Raw genomic sequence first — 19158 nt, 5'->3', positions numbered from 1 at the left:
TTTTAAAAAAGTTATAATAACAAGATAATATGAAAAAATATTTAAATCCATAAATAACATTTTGTAGTTTTTAAATAAATTAACGTGTTTATTATTTATTATTATATTTACGAATTACATTAGTGATATGTTTGTTCATTTTTTTATGTTTCGTGGATTTTTCTATGATATAATGGAAATGTCGATTCACTCTTCATGTCTACATCAAACCCATCAAAATGTTGAAACTTCGAGATGTTGACGTAAACTTAATATCATAATATAATTATATTTTAGAAAAAATTACCTTTTTGGTCGCTAGGTTTTGGGTCTTATTTCCATTTGGTTACTATGTTTCAAAATATTACAAATTTACTCATTAATTTTGAGTTTGGTTTCAATTGAGTTATGTGTTTCGAAATGTTGCAATTTTACCCTTGAGATTTGAGTTTTGTTTCAAGGTGTCAAGGAAGAACAAATTGCCTCGTCAGCAGATGACAAGGAGTCATGTAAAAGCTGATTTGAATGGTGTCGCTGGTATGTATACTCTCGCTGGTATCGCTGGTGTCGCTGGTGTGTATGTTATCACTGGTGTCACTAGTGTGTATACTCTCGTTGATGCTGATGTGTATACTCTCCTAACAGCCTCTGCCATATAATTATTCTCTACCAGCTGTATAGAAGATTCGTTAGTTATTTTTTTGTCCTTATTCTAAAACCTAAGTATATATATCTATACATCACTACCTTGTATTATGTGTGGGGAAAATATTTAATATACGAAATCAAATATACAGAAAAGGGAAGAGAAATTGCTCCCCCAGATCTTCATCTCTTGCTGCAACATTTTTATTTTTCTTCTTCAAGCTTAGCTTATACAGCTGCTCGACTTGGTATCAGAGCCCCAAGTAAGCAATGGCAAATCAACCTTCTACAAATTTTTTCTCACCTATTTTTTTTTTTGGAGTTGCCAGTAGTGGAACCATCACAGATCCTCCCCTAAATCAACTTCTCAACCAAGTGACATCCATCAAAATGGATAGGTCGAACTTCTTGCTTTGGCAGAATCTTGCTTGGCCAATTCTAAGAAGCTACAGATTGGAAGGTTATCTAACTGGGGAAACTCCTTGCCCAGATCGTTTTATTCAAGTTCCAACCAGTGGTCGATCCGGTGAAAGCTCCAGTGCAGACCCAATCACTGTCTCAGTCCCTGATGTCGAAATGCAACCAAATCCAGCTTATGATGCCTGGATAGCAGTGGATCAGCTTCTTTTGGGCTGGCTCTATAACTCAATGAACTAGGAGATAGCAACACAAGTGATGGGTTTTCAAACTTCCAAAGAACTCTGGGAAGCAACCCAAGAGTTGGTTGGAGTCCAATCCAGAGCTGAAATAGATTACCTCAAACGAATGTTTCAGCAAACTCGCAAAGGCGCATTGAAAATGAGTGAGTACCTTGCTATGATGAAATGTTTTGCTGATGGTCTTGCGCTTGCAGGTTCCCTCGTCTCCTCCTCTGATCTGACTTCACAAGTGCTAGCTAGTCTTGATGAATAGTATAACCCAGTTATAGTAGCAATCCAAAGCAAAGGAACAACACGTTGGTCTGATCTGCAATCTGACCTGCTGTCATATGAGAAAAGGTTTGAGTATCAACTTACTGTTAAGACAGGAATTACCGAAATAGCTAATGTCTCACTCTCACCCAGCCTACCCTCAGCCAACATTGTGAATAATCAGTCCAATCCTTCAGCACACACCCCTCGAAACTCTTCTGGATATACACAACCACCAAATTTTAGGGGTGGAGGAGGTCGTAACAGGGGTCGTGGTCGTTGGAATAATGCACCCACAACTAGACCAACCTGCCAAACTTGTGGAAAACTTGGGCATACAGCTGATGTTTGCTACTTCAGATACGACAAGGAGTTCAACAACCCCAGACAAACTCACACTCATATTAAATCTACTCAACTCCCAACAAATCGAAGTTAAGAACAGGGCACCTCTGTTCTTCTTACTCATTCAGCTGTAGCTTCACCTGAGTCAGCAACTGACCCCAACTGGTATGTAGACAGTGGGGCGTCCTCATACATCACTAGCAATCTAAGCTTTCTCCAATCCTCATCTGCCTACACAGGTAATGACAAAGTAGTGGTTGGAAATGGGAAATCCCTTCCTATATCTCGCTATGGACATACAAATATACCTACTAGTTCTGGTGTTCTGTCATTATTAAATATTCTTTATGTGCCTACCATAGCTAAGAACCTGGTAAGTGTATCCAAACTTGCCAAAGACAACAATATAGTGGTTGAATTTCATGCTGACTTTTGTGTGTCAAGGACAAGGAGTCGGGAGTACCAATCCTGAAAGGCCGACTTAAAGATGGGTTATACTCGCTGGAGGATGTCAACCAGTCTATAAATAATGCACCACTTACTTCAAGATTGTCAGATGCTCGCTTGACTGCTTCATCCAAAGAGTTCTCACGTCAGTTTGCTTTTCAAACCAGCAGGACAATAACCACAATGCTTCTTCACAAGTGACTTGGCCATCCATCCCCTAAAGTTTTGTCAAAAGTAATTAGTGGATGTAACTTACAAATTACTGATAATGAGAAGTCATTTTGTGAAGCTTGTCAGTTTGGAAAGTCTCATGCCTTACCCTTTTCTGACTCTCTTTCCCATGCAAGCACACCTTTTGAACTAGTGCATACTGATCTATGGGGGCCAGCCCCAATGCTTTTTGCGGATGGATATAAATACTATGTGTTGTTTGTTGATGACTGTAGTCGATTTACTTGGCTATACCCGTTAAAACAGAAAAGTGACACTACAATTGCCTTTAGACACTTTCAAGTCTTTGTTCTTAATCAATTCAACAAATCCATTCACATGTTGAAAATGGATGGTGGGGGTGAGTACAAAGCAGTGGCACATTTATGTGATCAGCTTGGAATTCAAATAAGGGTCTCCTGCCCTACACTTCAGCATAAAATGGTCAAGCTGAACGTAAACATTGCCATGTTGTTGAAACCGGTCTTCTCTCTTAGCACAGGCTAAGATGCCACTGCATATATGGTGGTATGCCTTTCAAACTACTGTTTATCTTATTAACTCTCTTCCTTCTCCTATCCTTCAGGGTCACAGTCCCATGGAAGTGTTACTTAGAAGCAAATTGGACCTGCTATCTCTAAGAGTCTTTGGATGTGCGTGCTATCCACACCTTCGTCCATACCAGCACCATAAGTTTGCCTTTCACAGCAGCAAATGTATCTATCTTGACCCTTCCCCAATACACAAAGGTCACAGATGTCTTACTGAGGATGGGAAGGTCATCATCTCTCGCCATGTTATATTTAATGAAGATGAATTTCTATTCCAAACAGGCTTTGCTAACCTTCAAATCTCTACTCCCACAAATATAGCTCCATCAATCTCCACATGGTTCTCTTCACCTCTTGTCCATCCATCCTCTCCACAACCCTCACCTGAAACAAATCCCTCTATCCAACCTCAATCTCCTCACATTTTTCCTACACCAGCCGCAAGTTCACCTTCCCCACATCCTAGCCCATTACTGTCTCCCTCAACTACTTCTCAATCCCTACAGTGTCACCCTTAACAACACCTCTACCCTCCCCTCCACAACAATCCCTACAACCTACTACTCAACTCCTCATTGGCACTCATCCAATGATCACCAGAGGGAAGGCTGGTATTTTCAAACCCAAGGCTTGGGTTGCTGAACGTATTGAAGACCTTACTCAGAGTGAACCAACTTCAGTCTCTCAGGCTCTTATAGCTCCACAGTGGCAAGAAGCTATGAATGAAGAACTTGTTGCACTGCAACGTACAAATACTTGGTCACTGGTACCTTCTTCATCTGATAAAACCGTTGTTAGTTGCAAATGAGTCTATCGTATTAAACGTGATGCTCAAGGCCTTGTTCAACGGTATAAGGCATATCTTGTTGCCAAAGGGTTTCATCAACACCCTGGCTTTAATTATTTTGATACATTCAGTTCTGTTGTCAAGATGTCTATTGTTAGAATTGTGCTTACTTTGGCAGTGTCTCATCACTGGCCACTTCGCCAAATTGACTTCAATAATGCCTTTCTCAACGACAAGCTAAAGAAAACTGTCTACATGTCTCAACCCCCGGGTTTTGAAAGCAAAACTCACCCACATTACATTTGCAAGCTCAATAGAGCTCTTTATGGTCTCAAGTAGGTTCCTCGTGCGTGGAATGATGAGCTCAAAGCATCTCTTTGTCAACTTGGCTTCAAAGTAAGCTCCCTAGACATTTCTCTATATTATATGCGTACCTCATCCTCCATCACTCTACTGCTAGTCTATGTAGATGATTTGATACTCACCGGCAGTGATCCAACTCACATCGATCATCTTGTTGCCCGACTGCATACACATTTCTCTCTCAAAGATCTAGGACAGCTCAGCCAATTTCTTGGTGTCCAAATCTCTTATACATCCTCTGGCCTACATCTGCATCAAGCTCAATACATAATTGAGCTTCTGTCTAAACTAAACCTCAACCATATGAAACCTTGTCCAACTTCTACAGTACCTGGCACCTCTCTGTCCTTGAGCATTGGAACACCCCTCCATGAGCTATTTCTATATCGCAGCACGGTTGGTGCTATCCAATACCTCACTAATACAAGACCGGACATTGCCTTCATTGTTAATAAGCTTAGCCAATTTCTCAAAGCTCCTACTGGTATTCACTGGTCAGCTGTCAAACGTGTGATTAGATATCTTGCAGGGACTCTCCACTTTGGCCTAACCATCAATTGTGATACTTACCTCAATTTAACAGCCTATTCTGATTCAGATTGGGCCTCAAGTATTGATGATCGAAAATCTACAGCTGCTTATTGCCTCTATCTTGGATCAACTCTCATTTCTTGGTCATCTAAGAAACAAATGACAGTGGCTCGCTTTAGTACTGAGTCCGAGTATCGAGCTATTACTTATGCTGCAACCGAGATCATTCAGGTGAAAAATCTGTTAACCGAAATTGGTTTCTCTCCAAAGGGTATACATGTTCTCTGGTGTGACAACATGGGTGCAAGTGCCTTAGCTGCCAACCCTGTCTTTCACGCACGAACTAAGCATATTGCAATAGATGTGCACTTCATCCGTGACCTTGTCCTTCAAGATCAACTTCATGTTAGATATGTACCCTCTGCAGAACAATTGGCGGATTTCTTATCTAAACCTTTACCCCTTGATACATTTTTCTCCCTTCGAAGCAAGCTCGGACTAAAAGACTTACCCTCTCGCTTGAGGGGGGATGTCAAGGAAGAACAAATTGCCTCATGAGCAGATGGCAATGAGTCATGTAGAAGCTGATTTGAATGCTCTCGCTGGTATCGCTGGTGTGTATGCTATGCTGGTGTCGCTAGTGTGTATACTCTCGCTGATGCTGATGTGTATACTTTCCTAATAACCTCTGCCATATAATTATTCTCTACCAGCTATATAGAAGATTCGTTAGTTATTTTTTTGTCCTTATTCTAAAACCTAAGTGTATATATCTATACATCACTACCCTGTATTATGTGTGGGGAAAAGATTTAATATACGAAATCAAATATACAGAAAAGAGAAAAGAAATTGCTCTCCCAGATTTTCATCTCCTACTGCAACATTTTTATTTTCCTTCTTCAAGCTTAGCTTATACAACTGCTCGACTCAAGGTTCTTAGATTTCAAGATTTATACTTTTTAACTTTGATTTTTCACCAAATAATCACTTTTCATCTTTAGTATTAATGTCCATTAATTAATTTAAAAGAATTATAATTAATTAAATTTTGCTATTGTCCATCACTGTTAAAATTAAATTTAAAATTTTAGTTCATAATTATTTTATTGGTTGGCAACAAAATTTTAAAGTCCTAACATATAACAAAAATGGTTTTCATTGTTTTCAGTTCGGTTATGTTAGCCAACCAAAGATAGCAGATCATCAAGAGACATCATAGTTTACTTACCCAGGTTCTTAGAGGTGATACCTGAGATAGAAAAGGTATTTCTCTTTATTATTTGGTATCAGAGCTTTGGCTCTAAACAAAGTATATCATTTCTTGCATTTTGTTCTATCTCAATTTTCTTTCGTCCAAATTTTTACCTATTCATCTTTTCTTTGACTTCTCGTCTTCTCATTTTTTTTCATTTTGATTCTCCTCCCACTCATTCATCTCAATAACCTTACTATTGGAATTTTTCTTTTCGACTTGTGAATAATCTCCATTATTTGGAATTTGGTCATTTTCTGGCAATGGATAATCTTTCAGATTTTCAATAGCTCCGTGTGTCAATGCTTCCTCGTTTGCTCTTGCAACTTCAACTCTTCATTTAATATAACTATGTAATTCATAGATTTGCATACCTCAATTAAACTTTCTCGAAAAATTGTCCAAAAATTATCATTGCTATTATAAGTTGCACAATGATTTCTTCTTTTGTGAAACATATAGTAAGACTTTCTAATATCTCAAACTTGTGATAACCAAAATGGTCTGTAGTATATGGATATAGGAGGGAAACCTTATCCTGGTAATGCTACGGATGTGGCCGGCTTTGTGGAATGGTCACAAGTGTTATGACTTGTCACAGATGGTTTGATCCTGATCATTCATGTAGGGGACATGCGAGCGGAGGCATCCTACACAAAGAGTTTGTATAAGACCTGACCACGAAGTGTTAACATCTCGTTATATAACACCGTTCATGCCAGAGACTTCACTTTACTAGGATGACCATATGTAACATGACCTCAATCCCGAGTGAGTTGGGAACTCCTACCATTGAGGGTCGTCTTTTGATTCGTCTGATTTGGGAGCTGGGAACTCAGCTACACAAGATGGAATTCACTCCTTCCCTGAAGCAGGGGCAAGTAGATAGATAGTTCCCTTAAAGGCTGATTTCAGGGCTTGAACGGTGTGGCGCCACACACCTTCTCTTGGCCCGAAAGGTGTTCACACATAGTTGGACTATATTGTATTGTTCATTAGAGGAATCACTGGTACTTAAGGAGTGAGATGTAACTACAGGGGCAAAACAGTAAATTGGCCTAGCTTACTTACGAGCATCTGTGAAGGGTCATCGTACTCATGATTGGTTATATCTGATGGACATAAAAATATATCTGTGGTAAGAAGAGTTCAAATGTTGGTCTTTAGTGGAATGCCTAGCAGTTAACGAATGGTGGATCTCATAGCTAAAGAGTTTAGTCAGCTATTCACGAACCGTTAGAGCTTCGAGCCACAGGTCCATAAGGTCCCCTAGGTAGTTGGATAAAGTCGAGAATTAGTTTTTGGGTCAGTTTGAAATGTTCAAATTGACAAGAGAAAGTTCGATTATATATGATATAATTGAACTGGTTAATTGTATATGATATAATTGATTAAATGTATGAGATACATTATTTTGGAGGAGATTAGATATAAATATGATTTATCAAGTGGAGGAGAAATTACTATTGTAGATATATGATATCAAACTATAAGTTAAGAATATAATATAATTATATTCATTTATTAATTAATTGGTTAATTATGTGATAATTGGCCGAAAAATTCTCCTCAATCGTGCGTTAGTGGGAGAATCTTATTCGGTTATTGTAACTGAAGAATAAAATGAAAATTGGTTTCATTTTGCAAAGAGTTCGAAAAAATCGCTCAAGGTGTGAAAACGTATCGATCGCTTAACTGAGAGCCTATACGATAGTGCCTTATCGCCTAAACGATCGCACGCCTCGCGTACTAAACGATCACACGTATTCTCTAAACAATCACTTAGCATGCCGAGTTTTCTAACCGATCGCTTACTAAATACTAGACGATCGCTTAGTAAAACCTACACGATCGTGTAGCTTTCTCTAAACGATAAGTATCCCCTATACGATAACCTTCTTCCACTTGTTTGTCGTTCTACACGATTATCCCTTTCCTCATTCCTCTACCAAATCCAACAAAGAACACTCTTTGGATTCTCACTCTGAGAATACCAAGGGCTCTAAGTGGTCGCCCCCGCTCCTGCTTGTTCATGTGCTGCCGTTCGTGTAGACGATCGTGCTACTGATAGTCAATTGTTTGCTAGACGATAAAGAACATAGAGAGTTGCTTCCGCTGGATTGAGTTCGTTGTGAAGACAGTCTTCAACTGGTACGTGAACTCAATCTTTTGTATTTTATTTGTGAAAGCATGCCGTTAATTATCGTTAAATTGCATACCTGTTTGTTAGAATGTGTGTAGTAATTCAGTCACAATGAAATAGGAAAGATTTGAACATGCTCATGGATACTCTTGTATAAGAGTTTCTTCAAGAGCAACATTGGCGAGAGCATAGTGACGCTCCGAATTTTGACAAAAGCCAGAGCACCAGCACACACACGAGTGCTGCGACGCTTGAGGCTCACAGTCCGATAAAAGGGTCTCAGCCCAGTTACACTGCCCCTCAGTGTAACTTCACTCCCTCAATTTCTATATATATTATCTTCATTTTTCTAGAGTTTATAATGTGGGATTGATGGAGGCTAAAGTTAGACTCTAAACATCTCTTCTTCCTTTATTTTTCCTTCATCTTATCTTAGGATTTTACTTTCCTTTTGGTTGTAATCAATGGATTGGAACTCCCTTCTTTGTTTTGTCTATGGATCAATGAGGTAAGGTTTTTTGTTTAGTTAAGGAGCAAGAACCTTTATATTTTCTTGAGATTTTTGTTGAATGAACCTTTGCATGTCGTTTTATGTTTCTTTTAATCTTGTTTTATTTAATATATATTTGTGTGTGGATTGACGTCCCTATCATGAATGTATATTTTAGCTAGTCGATTTTGGCTAAATCACCTAAACTATAAGACAAGTAAGCGCGCATTTCCATAGAGTTCGTCTACACTTAAAATCACAAAAGTAGCAAAGATTGAATATGTATACTAAGACTTATAGGCTGACTTGAATCTTAAGAATGCATCCTTAACCTAGACTCAATGACAAATTGATTAATTAAGTTAGGGACTTTCCCGTTATTTAATCACACAATGGAATCATTAGGTTTAATGCAAATGTTAATTAGTTATATATGGCTGCTGCGAACTAAGTAGGACTGATTGCATTTAGTTTCGTTAAGGCTTAGGCTTCAATTAATACTTAGGATGCTTGTTTGTTTGATCCAATGATTTGACTGCTTGTAGCATCATTGGGTTATGTTAGGCTAAGTAGGTCATTTTGCGAGTATAAATCGAATGCATGTTTGATTAACTCAAATGTTGCAGGCAACGACAAATTTTCTCCCTTTCAATAATTACCAATTATTTCCTTGCCAAATATTTCCTTGTCAACTTCAAAACTAGAAATTTTCTGTATGTATGTTGGATACAACCCTCTGCGGGTCAATCTCTATTTGAGAATGATTTCCATTAGAAAGTGGGTAATGGATAGTTAATTCAGATTGATAGCAACCCTTGGCTTTCTAGGGAGGGGAGTTAAAAACCACTTTCAGTGCCTCCTCACTGGCTAGAAGCATACAAGTACTGTAATGTGCCTCTCTGTGGGTATATCATAACCATGTATGTAAGGGTATAATCGGTATAGGGTCATAATGTGGCGTACCTTATTTCGGATGCGAATTGCTCGAATGCGGATCTAATCCAATTGAGTCTCTTTCAAGATGACGTAGATACAGTCTTTCAAATCCAATTAACTTGATGACATCATGAGGATGAGATCGTATGGAACCTCAATAAGAATGGAGTTTTTAATGTTAAAAGCGTTTATTCTTTTGGTTTGAAGTTGAATAATTTGAACTTCTTCTACTCCTCTGATGCTGCTTTTAAGAGGCTTTGACAATCCTTATGGAAGGTCAAGGCCCCTCCTAAGGTTAAAATTTTTTGTTGGAAATTTATTGACGATATTTTTCTAACTAAAATTAATCTTGCTAAGAAATGTCTTAACTGATCTTAAGTGTGTTTTTTGCAAGAATCATGTGAAAACTGCTGCCCATATTATGTGACAATGTCAGGTAACCAAATAGATTTGGCCTCAATTTCTTTTCACTAATATAAATCCTTTTTCATGTAGAGGCTCATGGAGCTATTAAGATTGTTGGCACTGGATCTTTGATCATGTCTCCCTCTTAAATTGGAATAAAGTTGTGATAATCATCTAGCAAATTTTGGAAGGGAGGAATAAGATGTTGTTTTAGTTGCAATCAGTTGATCTTGAGTCCATTAGTGAATCAATTAGTTGGCATATGAAGGAGGAGAAAATTGGTGAGTTAGGCTCATATGAGAAAGACATGGTGGAGACCCGGTAGTCTATTTCCTCTTCTCCATCCAAATGGCAGCCACTGGCGGAGGCGTTCTGGAAATTGAACATTGATACTACCTAGAATCTTGAATCTAAGGTGGGAGGTCTTGGGTGAGTGCTTTTGGATCATCTAGGTGGTGTCCATCTTGCGGGCACAAAATTCATTCCTAGTTGCTGTGAGGTAAAACCCTTGAAGCAATGACGATTTTGTCTTGATTTGGAGAATGACCACAATCCTTCATTTGAATCTCTTGGTGGAACTTGATTATTTAGAGATGCTTTATTGATTAACATTGTGACGATATCACTGAGGTATCGTTCTTTATTGAGGAGGCAAAGACTTGGGGTCTTTCTTTTTCCCTTTTGTTCGTCGTTATCCTACTGGTCTAATGCACTCTCTTGCATCTGAAGTTTCAGAGAAGCATAAATCTTCCTATCTTACTTTTAAAGGGATTGAAGTTGAACGCATTGATCCAACAGCAGAAGCCATAGAATCACATTCTTTGATTTCTGGAAAGAATTCAAAAAAAAAAAAAAAACATAAAGGGGGTTAAGCACCATACATTTACCGATACGTAACTACAACAAAATCTTCTCCTTTAACATGCGTTCTCTTCTTGGAGATCTTTTTCTTCTTCCACGAAATCTTCTTTGCTATGACTCTGACAAGGATCTTATTTGTGGAAACCTCTCTTGAAAGATGTGAAGGGAATAGGGACGAGAAATTTTAGAGAACCTTTCTCTTAGACTGAGAGAAATTTTTCTAGAGAAAATCTCTACAAAATGATTACAGAGGTTGTGTTGTTGTGTTTTCCTATGAGGGTTCCTTAGGACATTCATATAGGACTCTACTAGGTTAATCTTAATCCTATTATGATAATCTATTTAATTATAATTAACTTATGTTAATATCTTATGTTAAAATTATAATTATAAATATAATTATCCATTAAATATCTCATATTGAAATGATTTAAATATTCGAAATCTTATTCAAATATTTATTAATTCTCTCATTATCTCTTTAGTTTGAATCTCATTCAAATTAAGTAATTTATTTATTTGAACCTCATTAAAATAAATTAATTCTCTATATTATATAGTTATTGTCACATCCCACCCCAGATTACCCTCTAAACCTGGATAGAATGGTGGCTGCAGCAGTTACCAACCCTTTTGCTGGTACTTACTGCCAAACTATCATGTTAACCTTTACTCAAACCCTGAATACATACATATCAATAATATACCAACATATTAACTCGGAACTTAACACATTTACATTACAGGTTTCGCAATATTGTTCATACATGAATATTACAACTTAGTGAGCCCCATCTAGTATACTAGTCACTAGAAAGACACATGTGTACTAACTAACATAAGTCTTTAATTACACTTCCTTCCACCTGTTTCTTTGAGTGGCAGAGCAGCAGCAGAATAGTCTTTTGGGAACTGACCGCTACCTGAAAGAAAACATTTGAAAACGTGAGCTAGAAGCCCAGTGAGTGACTTAATAACAATATAAATCTCATGCTCAAAACTGGAAGCTGAAACCATAATACTGAAACTAAAGTATACTAAGCAAACATGTACATAAAACCTTTAAACCACTATTTAACATCATTATTCCTTAGTTGAGAATGAGCATACATCGCTCTAGCTCCCAACGTCTTTTATCGGCCAAGAGACCTATACTTCGGCCTCCCTTTGCTGGTATATAGCCTAGGAGACCCATACTTCAGCCTCTCATTCGGAGCTACCTATGGCACATGGAGTTTTCTACGTACTGTCAACACCTTAGGTACATTTATACAAATACCTTCCTTACCTTTAGTATCCGGCTCACTTAAGCTATTAAGTTCTCGAATATAGCATAGAAAACTCTTTAGGATATCTTCCCTACCTTTAGTATCCCTTTTCATTATGTTTAGGAATACCAACGCATGTACTTTGACAATCTTAGGTATTTAAAACATAGTACATCAAGCTTCATTCAACCTTAGCTTTAACCCTAACGCATGCTTCATACTTTGTAAAATAAGTTGACTTAAATCATGTTGAACTAGCTTGTAAAAACTATTAGCATGCGTTAGATATGGAAAACATACTTGGAAAACTCATACATTAGTAACATCATGCGTTGATAAACATTCATAAACATTAGCAATTCTAAACTATCCTTCTAGCCTAGGAGATGATATGTCTGCCCTTATCCTTAGTTGAGAGTGAACTATTAGATCTAACCCTCAATGTCAACCTTGGTCGAGGAGAACCCTTTTGCTCAATCCCTCGACGTCGTATTACCTACGTGCACGTGGTTATAACTGAGTACCGTCATACCTTAGGTACTTGACTAGGATACCTTCTCAGTATCCTTAGGATACCTTCTCATTGTCCTTCAGTATCCGTCATATAACTAGTCATAAACATTTAGTTGAAAGGATACCTTCTCATTGTCCTTCAGTATCCGTCATAAACATTTAGTTGAACACTAAGGCTTAGTGCTCAAATCATCATACTAGTTCATCCATCATACTGGTTCATCATAAAAATGGAGTTACTTAAATATACTGATAGTATTTGGACAAGATAACATATCTAAATCATGTCAATTCCATGGAAAACATGCTTTACTTAACATGAGAAACAGTTTCACAAATATGTTGCTTGGCAATCCATTTAAAAACTTAACATGGGAAGTATCTTCAAGAAATCATAGTTTCTAAATCATTAAAACAGTAAGTCATCACATAGTCACTCACAGTTCGTTGGCTTCTTAACGGGTTATACGCCTCTCCTAGCTCTTTTTGGCCTGAAAGGACATAATTTTCGATTAAACTACTCAGAATTTTTAGCAAAATACCTCAAATAGTTCATTTACTAAAGGAACTTTCATCAACAAAGACATCTTTACTAGCGAGATCCTCATCATGAGCGAGATCCTTCTCATGAGCAAGATCAAGCTTTTCCTGGCAAACTATCATCATAGCAATACTAACCTTACCAGCGAGATTCAGCCCAATTTCTAGCGAGATTCCTTTCTAGAGTGAGATCCTCATCACAAAATTAGTGAGATTTCCTTCATTAGCGAGATTCTCAGTACAAAATTAGCGAGATTTCCTTCATTAGTGAAATCCTCTTTCTCCATATAAGCTGTTTTCTTGTTCTTCCCAAGTAGCTGTCTACTTATGCACAGCTTCTCTGTTACAACTTCAAAAATTCATAACTCAAAATCGAGCCCTCTTTTGAAGAAACTTCCTTCTACAAACATGTTTAGAATTGAGTTAGCAACTTTACTTAAAATTTCAGCTCAAAATTTCTCGTCCTTTAATCTGGAGATTCAAAACTTCTTCATTGGCCTCAATTCAAGCAGCTACCTGCTTGTTCAACAATTTCCAGTTCAAATTTCAAAATTATATAACTCGATTTCCAGGCCTCATCTTAAAAAGTTTCATTCTACAAGGTTGTTTATAACTGAATTAACAATATTTTCTCAAATTTTTAGCTCAAAACGCTTTGTAATTCGTCCTAGAGATTCAATTCTTCACTGATGGCCTAGATTCACACGAGAAACGAATCCTTTGTCTTTATTTTACCCCTTCAGCCTTATTCCGTCGAGTTTTCCTTCCAGCAGCCTAGCCACAGAAAATACACACACAGAGCTTTCGAATGCCAATGAAATTACACAAATAGCCTAAATAGTTTGTCCAAACTGACCCAATGAACTTGACCTTCTTACTTATATTACCGCCCAAAATCCAGCATGAACTCTCCTTGTGCCACCTGGCCCACTATTGGTGATGAAAGGCTAGGATTTAGCAAATTTCCTTTTGTTAACTTCACTCACAATATTACTTCAGCACCATACCTCATTAGATGGCATGGTCTCATTCATATGCTTATTATGCATTCCATCATCAAGCATGACCTTCCTTAGCCTAGCCGAGTTTTGTCCTACTTTTACACTTAGCTACCCAAGAGCCTATTTCTTCTTGCTTACATCGTCTACCCTTCCTAAGACATGACTTCATTTAGCTCATTAGAAGACATCACATTACTTACTCTTACTTGAAGTAATTAGGGTTCGGGTTTTACAAATTCTTCCCCCCTAAAAGAAATTTCGTCCTCGAAATTTGCTCGAACCTACTTATAACTTAGTCGTTGACAACATCCCTTGGTTGTAAATTTACCACCTTCCTCCTTTCTTTATACTATAACATTTCCCAACTACGACTTACCATACTGTATACATAAGGTTTTCTTAGCTGTACTAGTTTCTATCTCAGTTACAATTCAAACTTCGAGCTATTACCTGGAACATCAGCAGATCTGGACTTTTTCCTTTTTGTCTTCTGCTAACCATTTTGTTCCTTACTTTTATACTCAACATACCCCTGGTACATTTCGAGCTCACTGTTGCTCATCTTTTCCCTCCTCTTAGGATTAATCTGACTAGGACTTCCTCTAGATTACATCATTTTCTCTGAATTCACTAGAATAAACTTCACGTTTGCCACTAACCTCTGAGCAAACCTGCTATACATTCTATTTCTAATGAAAAGTCTATGTTTACCTGTGTGACTCCCGACTTCCACTCAGGTACTAGTAGTGGATTGAGTAATCCTGTCGGCCTTTGCCCTTCAGGTTTCATTTGTTGACAAAACAAACATCACATAAGACTTTTCTTATTTTGCTAGACCGTGCCTTAGTCTATTAGTCAAGAGTGGCCGTTTTGCTCACTTCTTATCATTCTTGACTGCGTTACTAATTAACTGGGAAGGATCTCCTCTTGCTCTCTTCCTACAATCATAGATTGCATTCTTAGTTGAAAGAGAATCTTTACTCAATCTCTCAACATCAATTCATGGCTAGAATGGAGTGTTTCGACACTATCGATCACAACTTTTCCCTTAATTGTACAATTCTAGTTCAAGTACCATCGTACCTTAGGTACTACTACTCAGATACCTTCTTCGTGTACCTCAGTATCGAGCTGCTCGGATACCTTCTCCATGTACTTCAGTATCGAGCTATTTAATTTCTAAGATTGAGCTTCAGTACCTTCTCTGTGTACTTTAGTACTGAGCCACTCATACTCAACTTGCATATTCTTATTTCTCAATGACTTAGTTGCCTAAACATTCTTACTAACGCATCCTCATGATCATTGTAAAACATAGCATAAATACAACATTAATGTGAGGTGCGTTGCTTGGTAATTATTTGAGAACAGTTGTTATAAATAGCTTTCAGTAAACATACATTGCTAAACATTCATAAGCTTTAGCAATTTACTTAAAATATTTAAAGCATCTAGAGTCATTCCCTCCTATTGCTGGAACTATATGACCAAGAAATACAACCTAGTCTCACTAGAAATCAATTTGCTGAACGTGGCATACAACTGCTTCTTTCGCAGTGTCTGCAAAACTATCCTCAAATGATTCCCGTGATCTTCCCTACTGCTTGAATACACCAATATGTCATCAAGGGGACACACTGGATCTGTTGTAACCCTTATTTATTAATTCCTGTAACTGAACTTTCAACTCTTTAAGTTCTTCTAGCTCCATCCTTTATGGTACCTGAAAAATAGGTGTTGTATCTAGAATTAAATCGATAGTAAACTCAACTTCCTTGTCAGATTGTAAATCTGATAATTTTTCAAGAAAAACATCCAGAAACTCTTGTACAACTAGTACATCCCCAGGTTTCATCTTCTCGTCCTACGAAACCGTCACATGGGCTAAATAGGCTTCACATCTTTTACTTAGCAGCTTTCTAGCCTTCACTGCTATTATTAGGCTTTCTGGAATATTCCTTTGCTTCCTAAAAATACTGTCTCTTGCCTACCAAATCTCTCGAACATTATCCATCCTTAAAACAATTCATACGGTTGTAACATTTATTCGGAAAATCCATGCTCTAGAGTGACATCAATTCCAAGAAATCTAATGGAATCACTTCATAACTATACTTATCAACAACTACTCCAAAGCCTGTAAAACTCTTATACTATTACAACCTCTCCACAGCATAATAATAACTACTTAGGGACATGCTCTCTACAATCTTTCCTACAAACAGTGCAACATATCAGATAACAATAAAGGTATAACACCATAGGCAACTAGTTCATAAATATACTGATACATAAAGTTACTTTATCATTCACAACATTAGGTAACTTCTTTGCCTCCTGGTAGGACACTTCGTAAAAACCTGCCCTGCCATTGAGATCGTCTTGCTTCCTTTCTCGTTTTTCTTCTCTTGAATCCCTTCTTCGGCTTTTGAGCCACTAGGCTTATCTATCGTCTGTAAAGCCATTCCGTGTTCTATCTGAACTCCTCGACCTAGCTGGGGCATTCCTTCTTGAAATGTCCTGCCTGTCTATACTGGAAACATATATTTTTCCCTTAATAACATGTCCCTCGATGATGCTTACCACAATTTGTGCATAAGGGTTTCTGACCCGAACTAGCTACCAGCTCGATAGGATGCCAAAACCTTGATCTATTACCCATACTAACCATAAGTCTTGGCTTCTTCCTTCCTACACTATGCTGACTTGTAGCTCTCTGTCCTTTATCAATTCTTATTAGATTATTCTCAATACCGTACTTCCTTTTCGAATCTGCCAGAATGGATTCAACATTTTTCGCCAACCTCTTGGCAATCTTGTTAAATATTCTGTCCTCTAACTGAGGATCTGTTCCTGTTTGCGGAATCCTCGACTCCTATCACAAGTTATTTTCTGATTTACCGGGTCTTTACCTCTCCGTTCACTAACATTTGAGTTCCCTCGAATCTCAAAACTTCTTAAAGGTAGGGTCAGGGTTCCCGTTGTCTGTCTGCCTGCTCTGCTTGCCACTTTTACTTGACATCTTCCTCTTACTTAGGTAGTACACATGCTAAGGACTCAAGACTCAGACTTATATACAAATTTTTCTTCTCTCTTCCCAAAATATTTTGCTCTGATACCAAATTGTCACATCCCACCCCAGATTACCCTCTAAATCTGGATAGAATGGTGACTGTAGAAGTTACCAACCCTTTTGCTGGCACTTACCGCCTAACTATCCTGTTAACCTTTACTCAAACCCTGAATACATACATATCAACAATATACCAACTTATTAACTTGAAACTTAACACATTTACATTACAGGGTTTCGCAACATTGTTCATACATGAATACTACAACTTAGTGAGCCCCACCTAGTATACTAGTCACTAGACAGACACATGTGTACTAACTAACATAGGTCTTTAATTACACTTCCTTCCACCTGTTTCTTTGAGTGGCAGAGCAGCAGCAGAATAGTCTTTTGGGAACTGACCGCTACCTGAAAGAAAACATTTGAAAACGTGAGCTAGAAGCCCAGTGAGTGACTTAATAAAAATATAAATCTCATGCTCAAAACTGGAAGCTTGAAACCATAATACTGAAACTAAAGTGTACCAAGCAAACGTGAACATAAAACCTTTAAACCACCATAAACATCATTATTCCTTAGTTAAGAACGAGCATACATCGCTCTAGCTCCCAACGTCTTTTACCGGCTAAGAGACCCATACTTCGGCCTCCCTTTGCTGGTATATAGCTTAGGAGACCCATACTTTGGCCTCTCATTCGGAACTACTATGGCACATGGAGTTTTCTATGTATCGTCAACACCTTAGATACATTTATTCAAATACCTTCCTTACCTTCAGTATCCGGCTCACTTAAGCTATCAAGTTCTCGAATATAGCATAGAAAACTCTTTAGGATACCTTCCCTACCTTTAGTATCCTTTTTCATTATGTTTAGGAATACCAATGCATGTACTTTGACAATCTTAGGTATTTAAAACATAGTACATCAAGCTTCATTCAACCTTAGCTTTAACCCTAATGCATGCTTCATACTTTGTAAAATAAGTTGACTTAAATCATGTTGAACTAGCTTGTAAAAACTATTAGCATGATTAGATATGGAAAACATAATTGGAAAACTCATACATTAGTAACATCATACGTTGATAAACATTCATAAGCATTAACAATTCTAAACTATCTTTCTAGCCTAGGAGAATATATGACTGCCCTTATTCTTAGTTGAGAGTGAACTATTGGATCTAACCCTCAATGTCAACCTTGGTCGGGGAGAACCCTTTTGCTCAATCCCTCGACGTCGTATTACCTACGTGCACGTGGTTATAACTGAGTACTGTCATACCTTAGGTACTTGACTAGGATACCTTCTCAGTATCCTTAGGATACCTTCTCATTTTCCTTCAGTATCCTTAGGATACCTTCTCATTATCCTTCAGTATCTATCATATAACTAGTCATAAACATTTAGTTTAAAGGATACCTTCTCATTGTCCTTCAGTATCCGTCATATAACTAGTCATAAACATTTAGTTGAAAGGATACCTTCTCATTGTCCTTCAGTATCCATCATAAATATTTAGTTGAACACTAAGGCTTAGTGCTCAAATCATCGTACTAGTTCATCCATCATACTGATTCATCATAAAAATGGAGTTACTTAAATATACTGATAGTATTTGGACAAGATAACATATCTAAATCATGTCAATTCCATGGAAAACATGCTTTACTTAACATGAGAAACAGTTTCACAAATATGTTTCTTGGTAATCCATTTAAACACTTAGCATGGGAAATATCTTCAAGAAATCATAGTTTCTAAATCATTAAAACAGTAAGTCATCACATAGTCACTCACAGTTCGTTGGTTTCTTAACAGGTTATACGCCTCTCCTAGCTCTTCTTGGCCTGAAAGGACATAATTTTCGATTAAATTACTCAGAATTTTTAGCAAAATACC

Source organism: Benincasa hispida, chromosome 5 (genome assembly GCF_027475165.1).
Source record: "Benincasa hispida cultivar pf3 chromosome 5, pf3_genome.v1.1, whole genome shotgun sequence".
Lineage (NCBI taxonomy): Eukaryota > Viridiplantae > Streptophyta > Magnoliopsida > Cucurbitales > Cucurbitaceae > Benincasa > Benincasa hispida.
Note: the sequence above shows the minus strand (reverse complement) of the source record.